We start from the raw sequence: 20,208 nt of genomic DNA, 5'->3' as shown, positions 1-20,208 counted from the left end.
ACCACCAGGCAATCTGCATAGAGATCAAGGACGGATCGAGCTCGAAAAAGAGTTTTCGCAGAATGCCGGGTGGTATGCTTGGCTGGACAGTGAAAGCTTTCGAGGGGGACACGTTTTCCGCGGTGCTCAAATCCGACATATCCCTGAATGGTACGGCTGGAGAGAAAGCCACGCAGATCACTCGATGGGTGTCGGAAGCATACGATGCTACTATGCCCAGAAGGTGATTGCTCCCCAGTAGGCAACCCAACTACTGGTGGAACAACGAAATCGCAAGTTTGCGAGCCGCATGTGTTCGGGCAAGGAGGCTTTGCCAGAGGCTCAGGGGAAAACCCGGTGGCGACGGTCGAGAGGAGGCACACAAGCAATTGCGTGGTCGCCTAAAGGAAGCCATTCGGAGGAGCAAAAGGAACTGCTTCAAACAGCTGTGCGACCATGCCGACATAAATCCTTGGGGCGAGGCTTACAGAGTGGTGATGAAAAGGCTGCGGAAATCACCCCAGGTGACCTGTCCGCGCCTCCTGAAACAGATTGCTACCGCTCTGTTCCCTCACAACGAAAATAGGGGAAGGCAAATTTTTGTCCAGCTAAATGACGGCATAATACCGCCTGTAACTGTGGAGGAGCTGCGGGAAATATGTGGTAGGTTCGGTGACAACAAGGCCCCAGGTTTGGATGGCATCCCCAACCGAGCTTTGAAAGTGAAGACTAAGCCCGACCTTTTCGCCAACACCTCCGAGGCGTGCCTAAAAGAAGGAATATTCCCTGCCCAGTGGAAAAAGCAAAAGTTGGTGTTGCTTCCGAAGCCTGGCAAGCCACCTGGAAACCCAGCATCGTATCGTCCTATCTGCCTGTTGGATACAATGGGGAAGATGATGGAGAGAATCATCTACAACAGACTCCTGCCCATCGTCGAAGCCAACAATGGTTTGTCGGAACGCCAGTTTGGTTTCCGACGCGCCCACTCTACGGTGGACGCAATTGGCATGGTGGTAAACCTGGCAAAAAGTGCACAGATTTCTGGCGGCTGCTGTGCCGTGGTGGCGTTGGATGTCAAAAACGCATTCAACTCGGCCAACTGGAATAGAATTGAAGGGGCGTTGGCTGACATAGGTGTCCCCGGATACTTAGCGAATTTGGTGGAAAACTACCTCTCAGAGAGGACTCTCTGGTACGGGATGGATGAGGGCCCCAAAGAGTACATTGTCACAGCCGGGGTACCACAGGGATCGGTACTTGGTCCCCTGTTGTGGAATATCATGTATAATGGGGTGCTTGCTCTTCCCGTCTCAGAGAGGACTACGATTGTCGGCTTTGCTGATGACCTAGCTGTGGTTGTTGCAAGAAAACACTCAGAAGATGTGGAGGTTTACGCAACGGAAACAGTGAGAGCTGTAAAATCCAGGCTAGAAAAGGCCGGGCTGACCTTGGCGGATGCGAAAACGGAAGCGGTCTTAATAACGAAACGCAGTGCTTTTAGAACCACATCAGATGAGGCAGTATTGGTGGTGGCAGGCATGATCCCGGTTGACATTCTGGCCAAAGAAATGAGTGTCCTGTACAATGAGACATATGGAGGGGCGTGCACAGCGTAGAAATGCGGCAAGGTCAGAGTCGCTTGATCTCTGGCAGCGCAGATGGGACGAGTCTACGAAAGGTCGATGGACGCACAGGCTCACTCCTAACATTAGGGTGTGGCTTGAGCGAAAACATGGGGAGACCAACTGCCACATTACCCAGTTCCTCACGGGACACGGTGGTTGCTACAGGCAGTATCTGCACCGCTTTGGGTTGGATAATTCCCCGAACTGCCCCAGATGCAATGGCATACCGGAGGATCCAGAGCATGTGATGTTTCACTGCCCACGATTTGCGATGGAGAGAAGGAGCTTAAACCAGATGCTGGGCAGGAACGGGACCCCGGAGTGCTTGGTTACTGAGATGCTGGATTCCGAGGAGAAGGGTCTTGCGGTTGGCTCCGCAATCATCGAAATGCAGGAGGAGTTGCTGAATTAAGAAAGAATTAGGAAAGCCGGAAATAGGAGAAGGATGAGTGCCTAAGAGCAAACCTACCCCGCGAAGTAATACCTCAATGGTGGTCCCGCGGGGCTGGGGCTGGAGAGACCGGGGGTGGTTTTTAGTGGGTGTGAATCCCACACGCGCCCGCTTAAGTACTGAGGAAGAAAGTAAGTAGCTTTCGAAATACGTATTTACTAACTATTAAAATATATTGTAGTAGGAGCAAGCTATTTAGTTTTATTTTTATCTATCTGAATTAGACACTACCCGCAAACTTCATTACCACGCATATACTATATACCTACATACACATATGGCTATTCAGAGTAATTGATATTCATATAAAAATGACTAAAAACCCAAAACAAAATAATTCTTTGCGGCCCCATTCATACGAACTGATGTTGACGAATTGATATGTGATGATGACGTCATACAGGTTGTAGAGTGTACGAAATTTACAAAAACTGGCAAAGTTTCACCCCCTATAACTTCGTTAACAACAGTTGGATTTTCTTCAAACTTTTCCAAATTGTGCATACTTCTGGGATGAACATAAGGGGGGTTGCCGGGTAAATGTCTAAGATGTGAAAATATACTAATATTAACTTTATTTGCGCAGATATCAGAACCGGATGTATTTTGAGGCCTAGATTTAGTAGAGAGCACCATTGTGATTTTTTTCAGATTTTTCGGTTGGGTGGGTTCTGAGAATGAGACCTGTTACACTTTTTGTTGGCCCTATTTTGAACCCTCACTCCCCTATGTTTCACTCAATATCAAATATGGAACCAGTTTCGAAAAGTATTTGAGCCCTTACATTTGATACATGACCACATTTTATGAAAAAAAAATTTGCCCCCTCCATTCGTATGTATGGGGAGCCCTCGCCTTAAATTTAACACAAAATGGCGCCACTTACTGCATGTAAAGGGAACAACAGATCACATAATCTTACCAATTTTCGTGACAATCGGTCAAGCCGTTTCCGAATAAATCGACAAAATACCTTAAAAAGTCGAAAGGTAACAGACAACAACAAGACCGTGACAATGAAATCATGAAATCTGAACCACCAAAACAATAACGACACACAAAATCATTCCTATTCAAATTCTGAACAATCTCCTAAAAATAACCATTGTCCAGAATCTCAAAATTTTTCAAATAATAGAAGTTCTGGCCAATATCGCCAGTCGGGTCGGAGTTGATTTGATAGGTCAAAATAGAGGTCCTAATAGGCAAGGACCTATGGAAATTGATAATGTCCAGATAAATCAATGGAGAAATAGTAGTCATGATTCCTCCCAAAATTCTGATAACTTACATTATAATAATTTAGTTTCAGATGAAATAGTTCAGGATAAACCTGAAGTAAATAACACAAACGAAGAGGTGATGTTCTTTCATAACTAGCCTCGAAAACATTACCAATGATCAGTATAGCAATTGATGACACGGTGTATTTAGCCCTTATCGATACCGGATCATCTTTTTCAATTATCAATGAAACAATTCAAGAAAGTTTCTATAACCCTAATTTCTCTTACTATCACAAATAAAGATGTGATTAAGTATGAAGTACATACCCGTACCCCGAAGGAATTTAAACTGCCTTCTGTGGCAGAAATTAGGTGGATGGTAAAAATCCTGCACAAATCAAGGTACCAATTCATAATTGGTATCGACCTTCTTAATACACACGACACAATTGATGTCGAAGAAAAAGCAATAACTTTAAACGGACATGTGATAAAATTCACAAATAAGCCGTACATATTTAACGAAATTTGTTCATTAGAACCAGTTAAAAACAATTTTCTGCATCAACTTAAATTAGATCATCTGAATGAGGAAGAATACTCAGCAATCGAAAATTTTTTTTAAAATTCAATAAATTGTTTTACAAAGAAGGGGACAAATTAACAAGCACCCCATCCATTGAGCATGAAATTAAAACAATTACAGATGTTGAAATAAACGCGAAATTGTATCGTTACCCTCTTAAACATGAAGTGGAGGTTCGCCGGCAAATAACCGAAATAGAATCTCAGGGAATAATAAGGAAAAGTTGTTCTATGTAAATATTCAATTCCACTAGTAATAGTCCCAACTACCAGAAACTATCATGGTTACGGTAGAAGATAAATGTCCTTTACCAAATACCGACTCACTTCTGGATAAACTTGGCAGAGCCCAATATTTCTCAACGATAGATCTTGCCAAAGGTTACCATCAAATCTGGTAAAAGACCAAGCCAGGCATAAAACCGCCTTCGTAACACCTCAAAGTTCTAGCAGCAAATGATCTCAAAATACAAATCGATGAATGCAATTTTATACAGAGGAAACTAGTTCTCTGGGACATATAATTACCAAAGAAGGGTTGAAGCCTAATTCCGAAAAAATTCAAATAATCCAAGAATTGAAATTACCTCGGACGAAGAGACAAATTAAAAGTTTCCTAGGGATTATAGGTTATTACCGTAAGTTTATCCGAGATTATGCCAAAGTGGCACCACCGATGACAAAATATTTACGAGAAAACTGGAAAATTAAAATAAACAGCCTAATTATACAAGCCTTCGAAAAACTGAAAACTCTGATAAGTTCCCATCCAATTTTACAATTCCCTAATTTTAGCAAACCATTCCATGCTTCCGACTACGCAATAGGCGCCATTATTTTAAAATAACGCCATCTTATTCGCTTTGGGTCAAGAACGCTTAATTGTCATGAGCGGAACTATTCCGCCTTGCAAATTCTGCGTAGAATCGTTCGAAGTTCACGTCGACGGGGTTGACCACGTACGTTGAGCTTCTGATGTCATCTGGTTGTTATTGTAGGAATCGTTTCCAAAGGAATTGCGATGCTCTGGTTGGACGTGGTCCTTAACTTTGATTTGATGTACATTATTATAATTACGAAAGATGCTGTTGTTAACAAAAGGATAATAACGTCTGTAAGTATTGAGAGATTTTTATTAGTGCTGAATTTTCAGATTTCCATGACGTTATTGAGATGTAGTTTGTGGAGGTTTTCCAATCCGAGTTTTGTAATATTTTTTGATAAGTTCATGCAGGATTGGCGGTAGGATTTCGTAAGTCGTTAATTCTGTATTCGTATACGTCCTTCCATTTATGTGAATTGTGTCGTTTGCAAATTGAATGAGATAGTGCCCGTTGAGTTGTTGCGTTGCGCCTTCGTGCGTGAAATTCCCATAGAAATTTGATACGAAAAGAATGTTTTCCCCTATGAATTCGATTATCTACGTTATTGTTGTACAGAAAGTCACATTTTGCATTTCTTCCCCTTAAAAGTGAACTAATACAATGGTCATTCGGTATGGGTTGTGTTTCCGCAAATAGTTAAATTTGTCATTGTTTCGCATTTTCTAACTAAGCCGTAAATTTCCTTTTGGTTAACCAATAATTCCTAGAATTCGAGATGTATCTGTCTGCAATCCTGAATAGTTGACCGTACATATATATGGTTATATATTACGCTACCAGTTTTTGGTGACGCGATAACGTAGAGCAGAATTTCTTCTGTTCTTATTATAAAAGGATCCGTATAATCAATCCGCCATGCTATTAACATAGTATGCCGGTTCCCAAGCTCAGGTAAAGGAGGAGGGTTTGAGGCAACGTACTCTGTACTATCCTCAGTAAAACAAAAATAAAATGCTGAGATCAGGGAAAGAGATAAATAGAGTATAGTTGGAGTCATTCTACTATCCTAAACCCTACCTGATCTCTCTTGGTGACAGGCCCCGCGACAGGTCGACCAAGGAAATGCATACAATGTCGTTACAAACATGAAGATCGGATTGAGTCACAAGCTTCGGAGAAATGCTAGAGCGTCCACCTCAGTCGACGCGGCAGGACGGGCCCCGGTCCTGTTGAGAAATGGGCAAGGGTTCTTGACGCAAGGACGGCGTCAGGACGTAAGCAAGTTAGTCCGAACACAACGAACAAAACAAATACGTGTCTGCACGCTAAATGTTGGTACCCTAGTTAGTTTAGTTTAGTTAACCGAGGGGAGCCGCAACTCCGAGCACTCAGGCCATTATTAGGCCCATTGTACTATCCCCGTAAGTTGCCTATTCAATGGCTTCCCGCCTACGGTGTTCGCAGGCTTTAGCGAATCTGAGAACATTCTCAAGAGGCAGAGATTGTGCAGATTCTTCATTGAAGAAAACCTTGCCAAGGTGTCTTCGTCTGAGATCTGAGGATGCCGGGCAGCTGCATAAAAAGTGCAGGGCTGCCTCCTCCTCCTCCTCACATTGGGTGCACACAGCCGAAACCACTACCTCAATCTTTTCCATATGGTAGTTTAAGGGGCAGTGTCCCGTCAAAAGCCCTACTAGGGTTTTCATGCTCCACTTCTTAAGGGACAACAAAAATGCCGCTCTAGTGGCCCTAGGCTCCTTCACAAGGATTTTCGCTTGCCGGCAAGAGTCCAAATTTCTTCACTCGGTTGCGTGAATCCTTGCAATTTCACCCTTCAGAGTAGACTTGATTGTAGATGGTCGGATTCCAAGAGCTGGTTCTGGCCCCACCATTGTGGATCCAGACCCTCGGCGAGCCAGTCTGTCAGCCTCCTCATTACCGGCGATGTTAGAGTGCCCCGGCACCCACATCAGGAATGTTTCGTTCAGTCGGCCAAGTTTCAGCAGCACCTGATGACAACTCCACACCAACTGGCTTGATATGTTGTTGTCATTTAGTGCTGATAATGCCGCCCGACTGTCGGAACAGATTCGAATGGTCCGACCCCTCCATTTTTGTCGCAGACATTCTTCTGCTGCCAATGAAATCGCATATATCTCTGCCTGGAATATGGTCGTAATTTTTCCGAGGGGTGGGACCAGTTCTATAATCGGATTCTCCGAGAACACCCCTGCGCCCGATCCATCCTCCGTGACTGACCCGTCGGTGAAGATTATTAGATCTGTAATCTGAAAAGACTCATGGCCACTTGTCGACCATTCTTCTCTTTCGGTGATTACGACAGTGTATGTCTTTTCAAAGACGAATCTGGAAACCATATAATCGGTCGGCATCAGGGCTACCGGATTTTTTTCAAGGAATTTCCAAATAGATGCATGCCCGTTTGATTGGCCGCGTTTCCACGCCCTAATGGAATCGAGCCTATATGCGTCTTTGGCCGCTTTCCGTTTCACCTCCAAGTGAATGGGGGGTAAATTTAGGATAGCATCAAGTGCCGCAGTCGGCGTAGTATTCATTGCTCCAGTAATACTTAGGCAACCAAGTCGCTGAATCTGCGTTCGCAGCTTCCTGCTGTTAGCAAAGTTCAGTCTTGGCCACCAGACGATGCATGCATACATCAAAATGGGTTTTATTATGGATGTATACATCCAGTATATCTGTTTAGGTGAAAGGCCCCAGGTCTTACCTATCGCATTCCTACAGCACCAGAGCAATCTGCAGGATTTCTGATATTGTCCCTGTATATGATGCTTCCACGTTAACTTGGAGTCGAAATGTACTCCTAAGTACTTGCCTGTGCCAGCTGGATTTCCGCCCTTGCTAAGGTGGGTAGCGTATAGCTGCCCCACCTGACGTTCTTAATGAACATAACTAGTCCAGTCTTCCTAGCGTTCACCGTGAGTCCATTGCGGAGGCACCAGCTGTGGATTACATGCAGAGTTGCATTCAAGCGGTCACATACTGTGTCCGCAAACTTGCCGGCAATTATTACGGCCAGGTCTTCCGCAAATGCTTGCGCGAAGACTTTTCTGTCCTCCAGGAGCCACAGCAGGGTATCCATCACCAAGAGCTTCCATGCTGTCTTGCCGCATCACAACAGACTTGTATCTATGGAACGAGTTAAATACCCATTTCACTCACTCCATTGATACTACTTTGCATGCCAGATTCCAATCTCTCGGTTGAGGGCTGTATGCACTTGTTGGCCCCGAGATGAGATTTTGGATGCTGCCTGGGAAGTGTACTTCAAGCAAATGATTTGCCGCTTCTTCATCGCTTTCTGTGTACTTCCCATTTTGTAAACGTAAATAGCCCAGTTTCTGGCTACGTTCTTTGACCAGAATCCGCTTCAGCTTTGAGCTTGCCTCAAGAGAGTTAGTCTCTTCGCAAAAGCGTCTCCAAGATGATCGTTTAGCCGATCTTATGCTCTTCTTTAGAGCCTTCTGTGCCACTTTATAGCGATTCCAGCTAGTGCTTGATTCACCCTTCAGAGCACGATTAAGGAGCATCCTTGTCGGTCTCCTCTGTTTTGCCAAATCCGAGTTCCACTATGGTGTTTTACCCTTCTTTGGCATCTTGAGTGGACAGCTTTCTTCGAAAGTTTCTCTCATGCTAGTTGTGATCATCTGGGTTGTCTTCTGAATTCCAGCAATGGATTTGATGCGCTTCCCAGGAATCGTGACTCGGGCGCTCAATTCTGTTTGATACATTACTCAATCTGTCTTCCTCGGATTCCGAAATGGAGTGGGTGGAGGTGGATCCATGCCCATAACGAAATCAATGCGTCTGTGATCCGAGAGTGTGATATCGTTTGATAATCTCCACTCTCCGATCAGAGCCGCGATGTCAGGAGATGCCACCGTGATGTCGATGACTTCTCGCCTGACCACGTTGAAGAAAGAAGAAAGTCGGTTCCTACTAAATACTCCAGTAGCCTCGATCCTCTTGGATTGATGTTCGAGCTTCCCCAGCATATGTGGTGAGCGTTGACATCATATCCTGCTATTACCCCCATGCCTCTACTTTTGGCATATTGGATAGCTCTGATGAATGTTCCACTGAGAACGTCTTCTGCGTCATAGGGGAAATATGCAGACCACCATAGTATCTCTTTATCTCCTTGTTGACTTTTTATGGTTAGCTTAGCCGATGTGGTGTCGCCATCACATAGGTCGTTAACCAGGTTAGCCTGGAAGTCTTTGGAGACTACCATGCAGGTGCGGGGTCGATCGCTTCCATTGGCATACAATAGGTCAGCATGTTGGAAGTTTAGGCCCCTGACTGCCCCACCAACAACCCACGGTTCTTGTATGAGGCATATAAATGTCTTGCAGCTATTGATCCGACGACTGATAAGTGCAGTCGCCGCTTTACAATGCTGCAAATTTACTTGGGAAATGTGGCACCTCATCTACGTTTCAGATGTAGATGCCGGGGGCTGCATTTCCCCTTCAATGGTTTTAGGAGCCGACACTTGTAACGTGACGGTCCCCAGCCCATAGTAGAGCCGGCAGTCCGATTTTTCCCGAACCTTCTTAACATCAGGTCCGGGAACGCCGATAGTGAGAAAAGTTCCCGGCCTATCGGTTCTCTCTCCTGTTTTGCTGCATAGCAGCAACCAGGTGGAAATGTTAAGGTTTTTCTGTACACCAAGTTGTTCCAGAACCCCAACACCATTTCGCTCTTCTTCTGGAAGCCAGAGAAAGCACTTTTTGGTCGATGGAAGCTCAGAGACCCTTTTCAAGGTTAGTCGCGCACCCTCCCACACATCGTTAAGGGAGGAGCAAAACTGCCTGAGCCACTCGTTCGTGTCTTCGTCGGCAAAGTTCAGCCGTAACATTTTACGATATACACCTACCGACTCAAAGCAAAGCTTAATGCCTTACGCGGACGCAGTCCTTACAGCTAGAAGGAGTTTCCTCCTAAGCTGTTCGCACTGCTCAGTATCGTAGCCGAATGGATTAGAGTCGTCATACAGGACCCATCCTTCGGCTTCGATAGCCTTGACTGCAAATGAAGGCTTAGCCGTTGCCGGCCGAGCCCTCTTTACTGCCTTTTGTGTCGAAAAGTTAGGATCGTTCGAGGACCGCTGCCGCTTCGGTTTCTCCTTAGCCGCAGGTGCCCCGAACGCTCCTTTCCCCTCAACCTTGGCACAGCTCTTTGGTTGTGCGTTACCCGGAGGCGGTTTGCCCGAAGGCAGTTTGCTGTCCGTGGACAGGTGCTTACCCATGGGCAAGACTTTAGCCTCAGCAGGTGGCGCCGATTGGAGCCTAGGTCAGGAGTACTGACAGAAGGGGCCTGCTTCAACTCGTCCGTTAAGGACTGGGTCCCAATTGAATTGGTTCCCACTTGAATAAGTGGGGAATCTGAGTTTAGACTCAGGTTCTCCATCGATGAGCTCAGGGTTACCCCTTCACTCGGGGTTGGATCGTCACGATCGAAGTTTAACTGTTAGGTTTAGGTTTATGTTTTTTTGTTTTTTCACCGTTGGCTGCCATGGCCTCAATTTTTCCGGGGAAGGTAAGTTGATCTAGGCAGAGCCCGTTTTTGCCGAGACAAGGCTAGTTGAAACTGGGGGTTGCCTGGTACCCAAAGTTCACCGTTTACGGCCACATCTTAACCCCTGTGACCATTCAGCCCTCGGCACGGTAGTCACACCTTGGCTTCAGGTGTCACCTCCCGTTTCTTGGATGATCTTCCTTACTGAGCTCCCTCACCACGACAAGGTAGGTAATCGTCGAGGGAGTATGTTGGTACCCTAACTGGAAAGATCGAGGAACTCGCAAGAGCCCTTCGGAAAAGGCCTATTGATATCTGCGCTCTGCAAGAAATCCGATGGTCTGGTGCCAAAAGCTGCGACATTAAACGCGAACGCGATAAAAATGGCTACAAACTTCTCTATTTTGGTAACCCATCCACGCAATATGGTGTTGGCATTGCGATCTCAGAGGGTTTCCGTGATGCCATTAAAGAAGTCGAATGATTTGATGATTGGCTGATGAAGCTCACCATTATATCAGCTGATCGCACTATTCACTTCTTCACCGCGTACGCACCACAGACAGGTCGACCTGATGCCGAGAAAAATGCTTTCTGGCAACTTCTCGATGAAAAGACTTGTCACGTGCCAACTTATGACTATATCATCATTGCCGGCGATCTTAATGGTCATATGGGTGAAAAGGCAGACAGTAACAGGTGCATGGGGCGCGCATTGAAGGTGGCGAAAATATAATCAATTTTGCGGACACCCATGACCTTGTACTTATAAATACATAATTCATCAAACGATTGTCTCATCTTCCTACATTTTATAGTGGGAACAGTAAAACGCAAATCGACTATATTCTCATAAGACGCAAACATTTTACCACTGTCACTGATTGCAAAGTCGTTCCCTATGAGACCATCGCACCTCATCATCGGCCGTTGATTGCCATCCTGCGAATTAAGCCACCAATAACACAGCGTGAGGAACGCACTGGCCCGCGACATATTAAATGGTGGCGATTTGGTGAGAAGAAAGAAGAAACGATCTCACTCATACGATTGGAAGAATCATGGAACCAAATGAAAGACATGATCCACAAAGCGGCCTCTGCAACCCTCGGGGTTACCAAGCCGGGTAAGTGTGATACTTGGCTTTGGAATGATGCTGTTGAAATGAAGGTTCGTGAAAAGAAACGCCTGTACCACAAATTTCTCCACGACAAAACGCCTGCTAATTGGCAATAAGAATGCCAACCGTGAAGCAAAGAAAGCGGTCGCTGTCACTCGAGCGAACCATTTCATAAATCTTTACGATAAGCTGGACACACGGGATGGCGAGAGAGATCTGTATCGACTTGCTAAAAGCCGTAATGAACGCACACAGGATATTGAACACTTCTGTTGCGTTAATGACAAGAACGGTACTTTGCTTACCAACTGTCGATCCGCAACGGATAGATGGCAAGAATACTTCGAGCAGATTTCAACTGAGGAATTTGTTCATCCTCCACTTCCACAATCATTGCCGACATTTGGAGCAGTTCCACTAGTCAGCGCAACTGAAGTCGAGGAAGCAATGAAACAAATGAAGTCGGGGAAAGCAACAGGACCTGGCGACATCGCATCTGAGCTCTGGAAAGCGAAGAACTGGGACCCAGCACTGGAGCTCAGTGAATTCTTTAACCGGGTTATTCAGGAAGGAAGAACACCATCTGACTGGCAAGAAAGTACTACTGTTCCAATATGGAAAAAGAAAGGTAATCCAGCAGAATTTTCAAATTACCGTCCGATCCGGTTACTTTCCCATACCATGAAGATTTTTGAACGCATTCTTGACAACCGTATTCGCGAAATCCTTGAAATAACCATGAATGAAGCCGGATTTGTCAAGAACTGCGGAACTACTGACGCAATACACGCTGCGCGGTTACTCATGGAGAAACACCTTTAGAAGCATCGCCCTCTTTACATTGCCTTTCTGGATCTAGTGAAAGCGTTTGATCGTGTACCACACGAACTCATCTGGTATGCTTTACGACAACACTTCGTGCCAGAAGAACTCGTGCGGTGGGTTCAATTACTCTACCACGATCCGAAAAGTAAAGCTCGAAGTATGGCGGGTGTATCAAAACCGCTTCGTGTCTCTATTGGTGTTCATCAAGGGAGCGTCCTCTCACCACTTCTATTTGTTCTTGTTATGGATACCGTCACACGGGATATCCAACGTCCAACGCCCTACACACTGCTTTATGCAGATGATGTTTTCTTAGCATCTGATAGCAAAAATGATCGCCCCATGCAACACGGTCTCAGATTGAATTTAAACAAAACTGAATTTTTGACGACCGATCCCCATAAATCAGGCACAATCATTTTCAGTGGCAATGATCTACCCAGAACTGAGCAATTTAAATACCTCGGGTCAACGCTATCAGCCAATGGAGAATTGCATTATGAAATTGCTTCATCCATGAACGCAACCTGGATGAAGTGGCGTTCCACAACTGGTGTTCTTTGTGATCGACATATCAACGAACGTCTCAAATCTAAAATTTACCGCAATGTCGTCCGTCCAGTTGCTCTCTATGGTTCTGAGTGACTGAGGCCGACTATAAAAGACAATGAACGGCGTCTTACGGTGATGGAGACGAAGATGTTGCGTTGGACTAGTGGCGTCACACGTTTAGACAACATCCGAAATGAGGATATCCACGATCGTTATGGGGTTGCACCGATCGTGGAAAAGTTGCCAGAGAGGCGTCTTCGATGGTATGGTCACGTCATTCGTGCTAACGAGAATTCACTTGCCAAGATTGGTCTGATCATCGAAGTCGTTGGTAAACGACCAAAAGGCAGACCTGAACAACGGTGGCTTGATACGCTAGATGGGGATTTGAAAGCCTCGAGATTGCATCCAGATCAGGCATTCGATAGAGCCAAATGGCGAAGCCGATCACGACGAGCCGACCCCGCTTGTGAACGGGACAAAAGCTGAAGAAAAAGAAAGATAATCAATCGCTTCGATTCCATTGTTGTAAGGAAGTGCGTCAATCTTATATATAAAAATCAATCGCTGTTCGTTAGTCTCGCTAAAACTCGAGAACGGCTGAACGGATTTATCTTATCTTGGTTTTGAAATGTCCGTGGAGGTCTAGGGAAGGTTTAAAAGGTGAAAAAAATTCGAATAATTGCCGGTAAAATCCTAAAAACAGCACTTTTCTTCTTCCCATATAAACGTTTTTTTCTAAATAAAATTTAGAGTCAATTTGAACTTTATTAATATTAAATAAAGTTCAATCACTCACTGTGTTCATCGGACCTCATATTACAGCTATGAAACGGACAAATTTTTTAACGCAACTAGAAATATTTGACAACTAACTGACAATCTTTTATTTCTAAAAAGACAAAAGACATCAAATGTTTCACAGCTCAGAACATGTTGTATTGGATTATAGAATTTCTGTTTTTAGTAGTTTTGTTTCTCACCGTTTAAACCTTCTCTGAATTTCCATAAATATTTCAAGACCAAACTAGACTACCTAGACCTAGACTAGATATTAAGTTTTGTTACAAATTAAATTTCTGAACGCAACGATAATGTTTGACATCAACTAATATGTCAATCCATCCTCTTGCACTTCAGAACACGGAAAGAAGTATTACGATACTGCGTTACGATATCTATGAGTGTGCGAGAACTTTCTTTACTTTGGGAATCCTTTGTAATAGGGACATTCCAGATAATGTACTCTTTTTTTTATATTTTGTGATTGTGACACTTTACTGCTAAGTGAGCGAAAAATTTTCACAATATGCTTTTTTATTAAATACGGATTCATTTTGTTTGTATTAAAATTATTTTATACAAAAGTTTATGTCTAGTCTAGTTTATGATAAAATCTGCTTGATTTCTACCTTATCAAGTAATTTTGTGTTGCCTACTCCGGCCTTAGCGAGTTGTATGGCCGACACCAGTTCCTTGATTATATTAAGTTTATTGTACATTAATTGTTCAAATTTTTCACTATTATTTCGGTCAAGTGTTTGAGTGATTTTGTTATAGTCGTTTGTTAGGTTATTGACGAGTTAGTTTTTTATTTATTTTATATTGATTGTTGTTGTTTTCGATTATTTTATTTTCGTTAGCAATCACTTTGTCCCAATGAATGGCATCTGGGTTTCCGGCAATCCATTTCCATGCTGAGCCTAATCAGTTTATAGCTCTTTTGGTTTTATGTGTTTTAATTCTCAGATTATTGTACAATTTCGTTATTTGTTGCAGTTGATATTCTAACTGTGGTTATAAAGAGATAATTTCCCTCTGAATGGTGTTTGAAATTCTGTTGATTATATTTTCATAAATTGCGAGGTTTACAATGTGAATGAGTTTGAAGTTGCCGCTGATAATTTGGCCATTTCCACGATTGATGGTAGCAATTGGAGTTTTGCATTCAACTCCGCCATGCTATTAACATAGTATGCTGGTCCCAAGCCCAGGTAAAGGAGGAGGGTTTGAGGCAACGTACTCTGTACTACCCTCAGTAAAACAAAAATAAAATGCTGAGATCAGGGAAAGAGATAAATAGAGTATAGTTGAAGTCATTCTACTATGCTAAAGCGTACCTGATCTCTCTTGGTGACAGGCCCCGCGACAGGTCGACCAAGAAAATGCATACAATGTCGTTACAAACATGATGATCGGATTGAGTCACAAGCCTCGGAGAAATGCTAGGGCGTCCACCTCAGTCGACGCGGCAGGACGGGCCCCGGTCCTGTTGAGAAATGGGCAAGGGTTCTTGACGCATGCACGGCGTCAGGACGTAAGCAAATTAGTCCAAACACAACGAACAAAACAAATACGTGTCTGCACGCTAAATGTTGATACCCTAACTGGAAAGATCGAGGAACTCGCAAGAGCCCTTCGGAAAAGGCCTATTGATATCTGCGCTCTGCAAGAAACCCGATGGTCTGGTGCCAAAAGCTGCGACATTGAACGCGAACGCGATAAAAATGGCTACAAACTTCTCTATTTTGGTAACCCACACACTCAATATGGTGTTGACATTGCGATCTCACAGGGTTTCCGTGATGCCATTAAAGAAGTCGAATGATTTGATGATCGGCTGATGAAGCTCACCATTATATCAGCTGATCGCACTATTCACTTCTTCACCGCGTATGCACCACAGACAGGTCGACCTGATGCCGAGAAAAATGCTTTCTGGCAACTTCTCGCATACCTGCTTATGACTATATCATCATTGCCGGCTATCTTAATGGTCATATGGGTGAAAAGGCAGACAGTAACAGGTGCATGGGGGAAAGGGGTTCGCAGCGCGCAATGAAGGTGGCGAAAATATAATCGATTTTGCGGACACCCATGACCTTGTACTTATAAATACATAATTCATCAAACGATTGTCTCATCTTCCTACATTTTATAGTGGGAACAGTAAAACGCAAATCGACTATATTCTCATAAGACGCAACCATTTTACCACTGTCACTGATTGCAAAGTCGTTCCCTATGAGACCATCGCACCTCAACATCGGCCGTTGATTGCCATCCTGCGAATTAAGCCACCAATAAAACAGCGCGAGGAACGCACTGGCCCGCGACATATTAAATGGTGGCAATTTGGTGAGAAGAAAGAAGAAACGATCTCACTCATACGATTGCCGACCATTACGAATGTGGAAGAATCATGGAACCAAATGAAAGACATGATCCACAAAGCGGCAAATGTATAAGAATGCCAACCGTGAAACAAAGCAAGCGGTCACTGTCACCCGAGCGAACCATTTCATAAATCTTTATGATAAACTGGACACTCGGGATGGCGAGAGAGATCTGTATCGACTTGCTAAAAGCCATAATGAACGCACACAGGATATCGAACACTTCTGTTGCGTTAATGACAAGAACGGTACTTTGCTTACCAACCGTCGAGCCGCAACGGATAGATGGCGAGAATACTTCGAGCAGATTTCGACTGAAGAATTTGTTCATCCTCCACTTCCACAATCATTGCCGACATTTGGAGCAGTTCCACTAGTCAGCGCAACTGAAGTCGAGGAAGCAATGAAACAAATGAAATCGGGGAAAGCAACAGGACCTGACGACATCGTATCTGAGCTCTGGAAAGCGAAGAGCTGGGACCCAACACTGGAGCTCAGTGAATTCTTTAACCGGGTTATTCAGGAAGGACGAACACCATCTGACTGGCAAGAAAGTACCACTGCTCCAATATGGAAAAAGAAAGGTAATCCAGCAGAATTTTCAAATTACCGTCCGATCCAGTTACTTTCCCATACCATGAAGATTTTTGAACGCATTCTTGACTGCCATATTCGTGAAATCCTTGAAATAACCATGAATGAAGCCGGATTTGTCAAGAACTGCGGAACTACTGACGCAATACACGCTGCGCGGTTACTCATGGAGAAACACCGTGTACTACACGAACTCATCTGGTATGCTTTACGACAACACTTCGTGCCAGAAGAACTCGTGCGGTGGGTTCAATTACTCTACCATGATCCGAAAAGTAAAGTTCGAAGTATGGCGGGTGTTAGGTTACATTCTGGTAAGAGAAAACAAACAACTCCTGTTATCCTCTTTTCTGACCGCTTATGTATTTCGTATAATGCCGTCCGGGTGTAAATTTTTTTATATTTATGAGAAGCACACTAATACGCAGAAGAGAGTGGGGGTGCAGCAAATTTTCTTTACCGTTGCCCTCTATGGGCTTAGGACATCCGCAGAAATATGGCTGCCCATGCAAATAAAACACTTTGAGATTGACGATTTTTCGCCAGCTGAATTGGGGGGAAGAGCTACGTCTTTCCTCAGTGGAAAGCAAGGAAGTGCCATGTTGGACGACGAGGGTAATTAATCGAAGATTTGAATAGCTTCTGGAATTCATCCTGAGTAATAAGTTAGAAATACATAATGTAGGGAAAATCCCATCATTCGTGACCAGCACCAGACAAGTGGTATGAGACATAACTCTAGGGAACACTTGGATGAGTGTTCAATGTCATCAATCACATAATAATCAGATTCACAGAATAATCAATGGTGGATGGTCTCAACAGAGTCGTAATTAACGTACATGAGGCCTGTTATCTGGCTCAGGCAGTTAAATCATCGAGGAACGTATCCTGGTGGAGCAGCAACTTTTCAGAATGAGAAAGGAGGCGCGAAAACTCTTCAACCAGACGAAACAAAGCGGGGACTGACAATTGTATAAAAGGGCACTGACGGCGTATAGCAACGCGAGCAGGGAATTAAAACAAATTAACTGTCTGTGAAGGAATAGAACAAACCACAGAAGCTATATGAAGCTACAGCTAAAGGCAAGGCAATATCTTCTGTCTCTCTCGAGAAGGAAAATGCAACATTTACCGAGAATAAGGAGAACAAGGAACATCTGTTTTCATAACTCATTTCCAGGGATCCTGCTCCACAGCGGAGGGCAGTAGTATTCTGCCTAATACCCCAACAACCGAAGGAAGGGGGAAAAAGGTGGATTGGAAGTTAACGAAAGAGGTATGCTTGGAAACTAGAGTAAGTTAGATAAATGGGAAAATTTAAGCCTCTGAAATCAGAGAAAATGGAATTTTCACAGCACTATTCCGTGAGGCCAAGGAATCATCCTAAGACCTCTCACAAGAGTGGTAAGGATACATACCAAGGGAACGGAGACGGGCAAGAGTGGCCTTTATACTGAAAATAGGTAAAAAGGATCCTTTTCACCCTAAATCTTTTAGACCAATCTGCCTGACATCGTTCGTACTTAAGACAATGGAAAAGGTCATAGACAACTATATTATAACGAAAAGTCTAACACGTAATTCCTTACATCAATGTTAGCGTGTTTAACGGGTAGGAGCGCCAACCGAAACCGCTCTGTATCAGCTGATGGATGTATTATGGGATGCCATAGAAAAAGGAAGGAAACAGCACTGTGTGCGTTTTTTGATATCGAAGGAACATTCAATTATACAATGCACACCGAAATACATCATCATCATCATCATCAACGGCGCAACAGCCGTTATCCGGTCTAGGTCTAGGCCGAGATACAAGATGCCCAAATCCGCAAGAGAATGGGAAACACCTTGGAGTTTTTGGTTGGGCAGAAAGTTAAAGTGTAGGCAAATAAAACTACCGACGGGTACAAATTTTATTGTCAACAACAGTACTCAACGTTGTCCACAAAGTAGGTTATTATCTCCATTAATGTAGAGCATAGTAGTTGATGAACCCCTAGGGGAGTTGACAAATACTCAAATACAGGTCCAGGATTACGCTGATGATATTGTTTTAATCTGCAAGGGTAAATATGTAAACATATAGGGGGCCACTATAGACTCGGATCACTATTTAGTGTGCTCCGAGCCCGAATTATGATACCACCTACAAACCCCTCTGACAATCAGGTGAGAGTGAATATTGAAGCCATTCATAACACAGCCCTCCGCAACACCTATAAGGGCGAAATGAATGCCGCAGTCAACAGAGATCCTGAAGATGAAGCATCAAGAAATGATCTTCACAACCACCTGAAGAACGTTATCATTGATACGGCCACAAACATACTTGGCCCCAGTCGCAAAAGGAATCGGAACGGTTGGTCTGACGATGAATGTGAGCTAGCAATGGAATGGAAGAATGCCGCATACCGAGCAATGTTGCATTCTCAAAGAATCCGGCACGCGCAGAGGCTTATCACGGACTCTGTCGAGCGAAGAAGCGACTGCACAGACGGAAAAAGGAAGCCTGGGAGAACTAACAGGTCTGTGAACTAGAAAAGTACAGGGAACAACCGCACCAGGCGCGCAAGTTCTACTAACAAATTAGCAGGATGAAGTCTTATACACCTCGATGCTCATCCTGCCGAGCCAAAGAGGGAAATATGATTTCCCACAGAATGGGCATATTGGAGCAATGGGGTGAGTATTTTGATGAACTGGTCAACAACCAAAATATCGGCGAGTTGGAGGTCCCGCCAACTGAAAACGGCGTAAAAATACTGCCACCACTAAGTATAGAAGAAACAGTCCGTCATCGGCTTAAAAATTATAAGTCGCCAGGAGCCGATGGAATTTCAGCCGAAGTGGAGGCGACCAATTATACCAAGTGGTTCATCAACTGATGCTCAAAGTACGAGACAGCGAATCAATGCCTGCCGAGTGACAACTGCCTCATACATAAAAATGGGGATATCATACAGTACATCAATTATTGAGGTATCATGTTGTTGAGTATCATCTATAAGATATTCTCCGCTAAATTACTAGATCGGATAGCCCCATACGCCCATAACATCATTGGCCCATACCAAAGAGGCTTCACTCCAGGAAAATCAGCAACAGATCAGATTTTCTCTCTGCGGCAAGCAATGGAAAAACTGTTGGAATATCATCATCAACGGCGTAACAACCGATATCCGGTATAGGCCTGCCTTAATAAGGAACTCCAGACATACCGGGTTTGCGCCGAGGTCCACCAATTCGATATACCTAAAAGCTGTCTGGCGTCCTGACCTACGCCACCACTCCATCTGGCGTCTTCTTTTTCTACCATAGATATTGCCTTATAGAATTTCCGGGCTGGATCATCGTCATCCATACGGATTAAGTGACCCGCCCACCGTAACCTATTGACACGGATTTTATCCACAACCGGACGGTCATGGTATCGCTCATAGATTTCATCATTGTGTAGGCTACGGAATCGTCCACCCTCATGTAGGGAGCCAAAAATTCTTCTGAGGATTCTTCTCTCGAACGCGGCCAAGAGTTCGCAATTCTTCTTGCCACAAAAGTTCTAATGACTTGCAGGTTTATAGCAGGAAAATGCTGCACTGGATATACACTACAATAGAAAGACCAATACGGTACGGTACGGTAATCTGGGCAGAAATAATGGAACTCAGTATAACAACCAGTATATTTTA

The 20,208-nt window shown here is 44.2% G+C and overlaps 1 long non-coding RNA gene across 1 annotated transcript; it reads left to right on the top strand.

The window, feature by feature from the left end:
* Positions 1–4,812: 4,812 nt before the first annotated feature.
* Positions 4,813–14,569, top strand: LOC119660114. Its single transcript, XR_005250397.1, has 2 exons — positions 4,813–4,980; positions 14,390–14,569. It is a non-coding gene; the product is annotated as an uncharacterized LOC119660114 (long non-coding RNA).
* Positions 14,570–20,208: the final 5,639 nt, after the last annotated feature.

This window comes from Hermetia illucens, chromosome 6 (assembly GCF_905115235.1).
Source record: "Hermetia illucens chromosome 6, iHerIll2.2.curated.20191125, whole genome shotgun sequence".
NCBI lineage: Eukaryota > Metazoa > Arthropoda > Insecta > Diptera > Stratiomyidae > Hermetia > Hermetia illucens.
This window is presented reverse-complemented; position numbering and strand designations above follow the sequence as displayed.